The 7,113-nt window shown below is 47.2% G+C and overlaps 1 long non-coding RNA gene across 3 annotated transcripts in view; it reads left to right on the plus strand.

Annotated features, from left to right (window-relative positions):
• LOC125442268 overlaps positions 1 to 6,873 on the plus strand; it is a 29,887-nt gene extending 23,014 nt beyond the window's left edge. For all 3 annotated transcript variants that reach the window (XR_007245968.1, XR_007245967.1, XR_007245966.1), the window contains exon 2: positions 4,542 to 6,873. This is a non-coding gene — a long non-coding RNA (uncharacterized LOC125442268). The remainder of the gene's footprint in view (positions 1 to 4,541) is intronic.
• Positions 6,874 to 7,113: the final 240 nt, after the last annotated feature.

A 7,113-nucleotide genomic window follows, 5' to 3' on the forward strand; every position in this document is an offset into this window, starting at 1 on the left:
CTGAATCCAGCTTGTCTTGAAGCAGCGTTCGGATTGCCCGGGGAGAGAATTTTAATGTGTGTGTGTGTGGTTTACATGTAGCTCTGTCAATAGTTTATTTCTCGGAGTTTTCCAGTGACTGGATGCAGGCCACCCCGCCACTCAAAGGAGGGCTGCTTTGCCTCTTTACCAGTCCATTTTCCACTTCTGAGTTCTCTTCTGCTGCCCCAGGCGACGCCCCTTTTCCGTCTCGCCTTCCCACATTGGAGCACCCCTCCCTCTAAAATCTCTACTTCTGGTCCCGTGAATTCATCTGATTTTGCAAAACCATCAATAAATCATTTGTGACATTTTGTTTCCGACGTCTGTCTGGGCTTCCCTCCCCCCCTGCAAAACATTATCATAAAAAATTTAGGAAGGAATGTGGCAGCGGGTTGAGGCGGGCAGATCGTAAGTGGGATTTCTTTGGCGTGCTGTTCTGTGGGCTTTTTTCTCCTGAGGGAAGAGACTTCAAGAGGTTGGCAGCATCACAGATTTCTAAGGAGGTCACAGAAAGGAAGGGAAAGAGTCAGAAAGTGGAACATGCTTTAAGAAGTTGAGGAAAACCGGCACATGCAGACAGCAGGGAGGGTTGCCAGCCTCCAGGTGGGACCTGGAGATCTCCTGGAATTACAACTGATCTTTGTGCAGTAGAGATTAGTTCCCCTGGGGAAATGGCCACTTTAAAAGGTGGGCTCTGTGGCATTACACCCTGCTAAGGTCCCTCCCTAGAGTACACCATCAAAATCTCCAGGAATCTGATAGAATCATGGAGTTGGAACAGACCCCAAGGGTCATCAAGTCCAACCCCCTGCCATTCAGGAACACACAATCAAAGCACTCCTGACAGATGGCCATCCAGCCTCTGTTGAAACACCTCCAAAGAAGGAGACTCCACCACACTCCGAGGTAGTGCATTCCACTGTCGAACAGCCCTGACGGTCAGGAAATTCTTCCTAATGTTTAGGTGGAATCTCTTTTCCTGCACCTTGAATCCATTACTCCTTGTCGTAGTCTCTGGAGCAACAGAAAAAAGCTTGCTTCCTCTTCTGCAAGTCTCCAGGAATTTCCAAACCAGGAGTTGGCAACCCTATGGGCTTATCTTTTATGACTGTCTCATCTTCTTTAAAAACTATCTAAGCAGCCATCACAATATTCTGGGGCAGTGACAGCCTGTCACAATGAAGACCCCTTTGCTGTGCAAAGGTTATCTGCAATGCAGTTGTTCTGCCTAGAAGCCTAGGAACGCAGGCATTTTATTCATGCATCAAAGCAAATAATGGTAATCTTTCCCATGTATCCATGATGCATCTTCGCGGCTGCAGCAGAAGCCCAATGGACCTTGCTTCCAGAAATCTTATCCCTACTTTTCAAGAAGAGTAGCCCAGTTGGACTCTTTACCTTCTGCGTTGCATGGGCTGTCCACCTCTGCTTCTTCCAGCACTGGTCTCAAGAATGTCCACAAGCCTGGGAGACATTTCACTCATTTTACCAAAACTATTTTGTGTGTGTGTGTGCACACGCACGCACTTCCCACAATATCCCTTGGGCCTATAAACATTGCTGGCACTTCAGAATTAGCTCTGAACTGTTGCTTCAGGCAAAAATTAGCTTGGAACTTGAGCTTTATCACACTCAGTCCGCTGAACAGATGATGAGAGGTTTAGAACTGGTGAGTGGCAGATGAAATGCACAGAACGGCTCGACTAACAACCTGAATTCACTCTCGCTATGAATCCTGGGCAGGGAAATAGGCAGAAGCCTGCTGAGCAATTGGGCTCGCCCCAATTCATCTGGAATGTCCAACTTCACATTGGCAGTTCATTGCTGGTAAAACTCACCAGGGTCGCTGTGGGGCTCCATGCATGTTCCCGTGGCCTTTCCAGGTTGTATACCTTCTCTGACTTTGTCTCCCCAACGTGTCCCTACTCTCCAGAGCAGTGGTTCCCAACCAGGGTTCTGTGGTACCCTGGGGTGCCGTGAGCATGTCCCAGGGGTACCGTGGCAATGCTACCGGTCCCCCTCACTTTTGCGGTGTCTCCCGCCAGCACCAGCAAGGATATGGAGCTGGCCCAGGAGGCAGGACCTGCCACAAGGTCAGCAGCCACTCCCCCCCCCCTCCATGCTTCCCTTCACCCTGGGAGGGGAAGGTGGGGGGTGACAAGCAGGGGAACTGGGAGGGAAAGGTGGGGGGGAGGATGGCAGGGGTACCGTGAGATATTAAGAGTGAGGTCAAGGGTACCGTGACGTTGAAAAGGTTGGAAAACACTGCTCCAGAGATTGTCAGGAGATACTGGGGGAATGTGTTCTGTAGACTGTGGACTGTCCATGTGAGCTTGGGTAGAAGGAAGTTGGGGCTGCAGCAATTTGCAGCCACATTTTTAGTGGGTTTCTTGGGCGTCCTCTCCTCTGTTTGACATGCAACAAAGTGGGAAAACCTTCATTGCTTCTAGTGCACTGAGAATGTTTCTTCCCTCTCCTTTTCTGTACCCCTTGTTCCACTCTATGCAAGTGTCCATTGCCAGTGTCTGGGTAGTAAAAAAAAAGGCTTGGAAGGTGAGCATGGAATTTGCATGTCCTTGTGCATGTCCTTTTGATCCCGATCTGCCTGGCTGTCGTGTGCCCTTGGCCCAGCTGGTGGGTGTCTTTTGAGAAAAACACATTTAATGGCAAGGTATAAAGTCTGCTCAATTTTGTAGCTGGCCTCTTCATGATATAAAGATGAAGCAAAGATTTGTCTGCTAAATTATACATTTCTCTCCCAGCCTGGCCCAGAAATGGCTCGGGGAGCAATTTGCAAAGGTGGATAACAGAGAGGTTGATACAAATGAGAGGTTATGAAATTATCCACTTTGCGGCACCTGTGTTGCGAAGCGTGCCCTCATTTGGAAGGGAGCAAAGTCAACGCCACTCACCTTCTGTCAAGAGGCTTTGGGAGGATCCTGGGAAGACAGGTCATTGGAGGCTGTTTGTCACAGCTGCACATTCGACCTCTTCTTGGTTCTGGACCATGTCATTAGAATCAGAACAAACCTGTAATATTATTTCAGACGGGATGCTTTTTTACATCTCATTTCCCCCGCTAAGTTTTGTACAGAGCACACAGAAACATAGAGACGGAAGATACCTCAGGGTCATCTAGTCCAACCCCCTGCACAGCCCAGGAAATTCACAATTCCCCCCCCCCTTTACCACATCTTCCAGAGACCCCTGCTCTATGACCAAGGAAGCCAAAAAAAAACCCTCCAGAATTTCTGGCCAATCTGGTCTGCAGGGAAATCATCATTACCCTGGGTATGTAAGAAAAGAGCCAGAGGAGTTGACCACTCTTCCCTCCCCCACTTTCCGCTTGTGATCTGGCTAAGTTCACAGCATTTGCACTGCAATCAGATGGCCCTCTACAAAACCTCCAAAGAAGGAGAACTCACCACCTCCCGAGGAAGCCTATTCCACTGAAGAAGTGCTCTAACCATCAGGCAATTCTTCCTACAGAGCAGCATCCCTTCAGTTCATTTGCATCTCCCCCCACCAGATGCATGCGCACAAGCACCCAAAGTCACACACAGCACTCATACACACGGGGCACTGCTAAGGCATTGCAAAAAAGAAAAGAAAGCAGCGGGAAGTTTTGATGGGATGGTGCCTACATGCAATTGTATCAGCATTCTTTATTTCATTTATTACTAGATTTATCCTCCGCCCTTCCCTAGAAGGTTCAAGGGGAGTTTTAACAACTGGCAAAACTATATGTAAGACAGCTCAATACATAAAAGCGGTAAAACAATACATAAGAAAATCCCAATTGCAAAAAAATGTCATTTAAATCTAAAATAAATCAGCAAGGACCCTCGCAGGTACTTATTACAACTTAATACATGGGTCCCATCTTCTATTATTATTCCACTATTTAGTTTGATTTGAATGGGACCCCAGAGGGGGGATGGGGGCAATTTTGATGTATCACCCATGCTGCTTCAACCATACGGCCAGAGGAACAGCTCTGTCTTGCAGGCCCTGTGAAACGGTGTCAATTCCCCAAAATCTTATGGCCTGGTGTTTTGTGTGCCTCGGTAAATACTGATCCAAAAAAATCTCGAAGTACCATTAGAGCTACAGGAAGGCTTCAGGTTTGGCCAAGTGTGGTGATACGAGGCAAGCCCATTGTTTTTGGAGGTACACCTTAAAGCAGTAACGGACACAGGGCAAGAAAATGCTTCTTTTGACAGCGGCTGGGATGTTTTTCTTTTCTTTCCCAGTTCTCCATTCGTCCTTATTTATTTTTGGATGGACAGCATGTCTCCGCGCATACCAGTCGTGCTTAATGTGTGCGGCAGCTTTCAATCAACCAAAATTGTACTTATAGAAAGCAGCAGCGAGACCGGCGTGCGACGTTGCTCTTGACCCCGGCAGAATGAATTTGCAGCAGCCCGTTCAGTGACTGCGGAACGCACAGTCATTACAATTCTATTTCAATCTGTGATTTTATTTGCTATTACTGTCTCTTTCTCTCTCTCTCTCCACAGAACTTTGGAAAGTGTCACTCAGAGATATCGGATGCGGGTGATTACCTAACCTGCCATTATTTACGTGAAGACCGGTATCTGGCAAGCATCCCTTCTGTCTATAGTCCTTCGTCATATCTCCCAGGAGAGCTCTACTCATACCACCATAGCAATGCTTCCTTTTGCTGTCCACCACCAGGTTCCAGAGCACCGTATATTTGCCCCAAGGAACAATACGTTTAACAGTGCCACAGACAATAACGGAAAACAGAAGACAATTCTTCATTTGTCCCCGGCCGTTACACATCAGTCAAGGCCATTTTAACAACACCCCCACCCCTCCCAAGTCATTGGGAATATTGTTGGGTTTGTATGTATGTGTGTCCACGTGTTTCTCCTTTTGCCTCACATATTTTTACCAAAGTTTTGACACCTTTTCACTCCCATGGTTAGATTACACTTCTGCCTTGTTCATTAAGGAACATCTTTCTTTGACTGCTGGAACTTTTCACACCTCCCCAGCCCCGCCCTCCTATGCTAATTTTAACCCTTTGGGCCTTCCATACGGAATGGACTTTCTGCGCTTGTGTTTCTGTGTTTGCACCGCTGCCCTTTGCTGGATGGAATAAGTCAGACTTACCGATGTGTCTGCCATCTTGTTCCCATTTACGCAACGTGCACTGTAAATGGTTGCGCCGCAAGTTGTCCTTACGCATCACCAGCTGTGCTCTACCTGCCACTTCGTAGCTCTGTTCCCCACCCCGTCCAGAAGCGACATGATGTGCTACTTGAATACTCTCCCTACTTAGAAATCACAAGGCTGCAACCACCTCATTCAGTTTTGGAAAAGGGGGCTGGTGTGCCAAGCCCACAATGTGTGCGTGATGCAGAATTTCTTGCAAAGGCACAACTATTGTCTCATCCTCTGCAATTATCCCCTCACGTCCCGTTGATCTCCTGGCAATCCAGAGGCCATGAAGAAAAATATGCTGGGATAGCTTGAAAGAAAAGCATTCTTTTTTCACTTCAAGGGGAACAACTAAAATAGGAGGATGAGAATATATTTTTTAAAAAATCTATGGGAGTGGGGCAAAAATCCTCAGGATTTTGCTATGCACATTTTTGGTTGGAATGATAACTCAGGCAGTCGGAGAAGAAGGAGAATTTCAGGTCATCTCCGAGCTCTTAATAATGAAGGATGAAAGCCAACACAGGATTAGGCCTTTGAGACGCTCTCTTTTCTTTTCTCGCTCCTGTTTTCATTTCTTTTTTTTTAACATTACTTTCATTTTGGAATGTGTGTGTTTTTATATGTGTGTGTACATATATATATATATATATATATATATTTGATGTGTGGGTGGGCGTGAGACTGTGCGTGTGGTCCTGCGAACCTTGTTGTGTTTTAGAGAAAGGGGTTTCATTTTCACCTCACCTCCTCGTTCACGTGCAATAGGACTGGATGAAGAAAAAGAGGAGGCTGTGAGGGAGAAGATAAACTACGATTAATCTTGGGCAGGACTGGACAGATGAGTCAGACACATGTACACACGACCACCACCTAGGGCTGAGATAACCTTCCTGCCCTGCTTGTGGGGTGAGCTCTTATGCCAGGGGACCACAAGAAGTTCAGGGCACAGGGCAGATGTGCCCTTCCAAGCCATTGTTTGGGGCTTTGGCCCTTCAGAGCTAAGGGGAATGCCGAAAAATAGGGGCGGTCGGAGCCCAGCTGCATCACACTTTATTTTTGTATATTTTGGTTGGAGAAGGATAATACTGCTTGATGCACTTATGAATTCCCTCGCCCCACCTCTCCCAAAGCTTTCTCCCCCCCCCATCTTGAGGTTTAGCTCTGCCCTCCTTCCATTTCCACACAAGCTAAACTGTGTTCACACTACCTCAGCCATTTTCTGCAAACTTGTAAAAAGATGGAAAGCCAATGAGGGATGAGATCAACAGCAAACCATTGTTTCCTCATGACGTGTCCTCACTGCCTATCTCAGAATAAGAGCACAGCCATCTGATGTTGGAACATGATTTCCTGTCTGAAGCAGGAAATGGGCAGACCCACTACAGGAGTACTAAGGAAGACCAAGAGGAAGGGGGAGGGTGGCTTTCCATCTTCTTTCCATCCCACCCCAAGAGCTGGTTGCCCCTCCACAGCAAAGAAAAAGGAACCACCTCACTCCTGCACCCAAAGTTGACAGTCAAATGAATTGTTGTCAGTGGGACCAAGATTGGTCGTGACATGGAATGTTGCTTTTTCAGGGGAAGGGGGAATGAGGAAAATGTGTTAGCACTTTAAATATGTGTCCCAAAATTAAATCCTGGCTGTATTAAGTGATTCCAAACATCCTTGTTTGGCTGTTGGTTTCATCCTTGGTTTCGCCCACCGATTCTGAGATCTTTCTCTTCCTTTAGCAATGAACACGGGCGCCACTTCGCACACATCCCAGGCAGAAGGAACCTTGTTCTTATTTCCTTTATATGCGCCGTGGGGTGCCATGTATAGTCAATGTGGGCAACACATGTGCCCTCACATCCCAGGTGCGCTCGAACCTCAGCATAATTCAGAGGGCATTGTGTACTTCCA

The sequence above is a fragment of the Sphaerodactylus townsendi genome, linkage group LG12 (genome assembly GCF_021028975.2).
Source record: "Sphaerodactylus townsendi isolate TG3544 linkage group LG12, MPM_Stown_v2.3, whole genome shotgun sequence".
Taxonomy (NCBI): domain Eukaryota; kingdom Metazoa; phylum Chordata; class Lepidosauria; order Squamata; family Sphaerodactylidae; genus Sphaerodactylus; species Sphaerodactylus townsendi.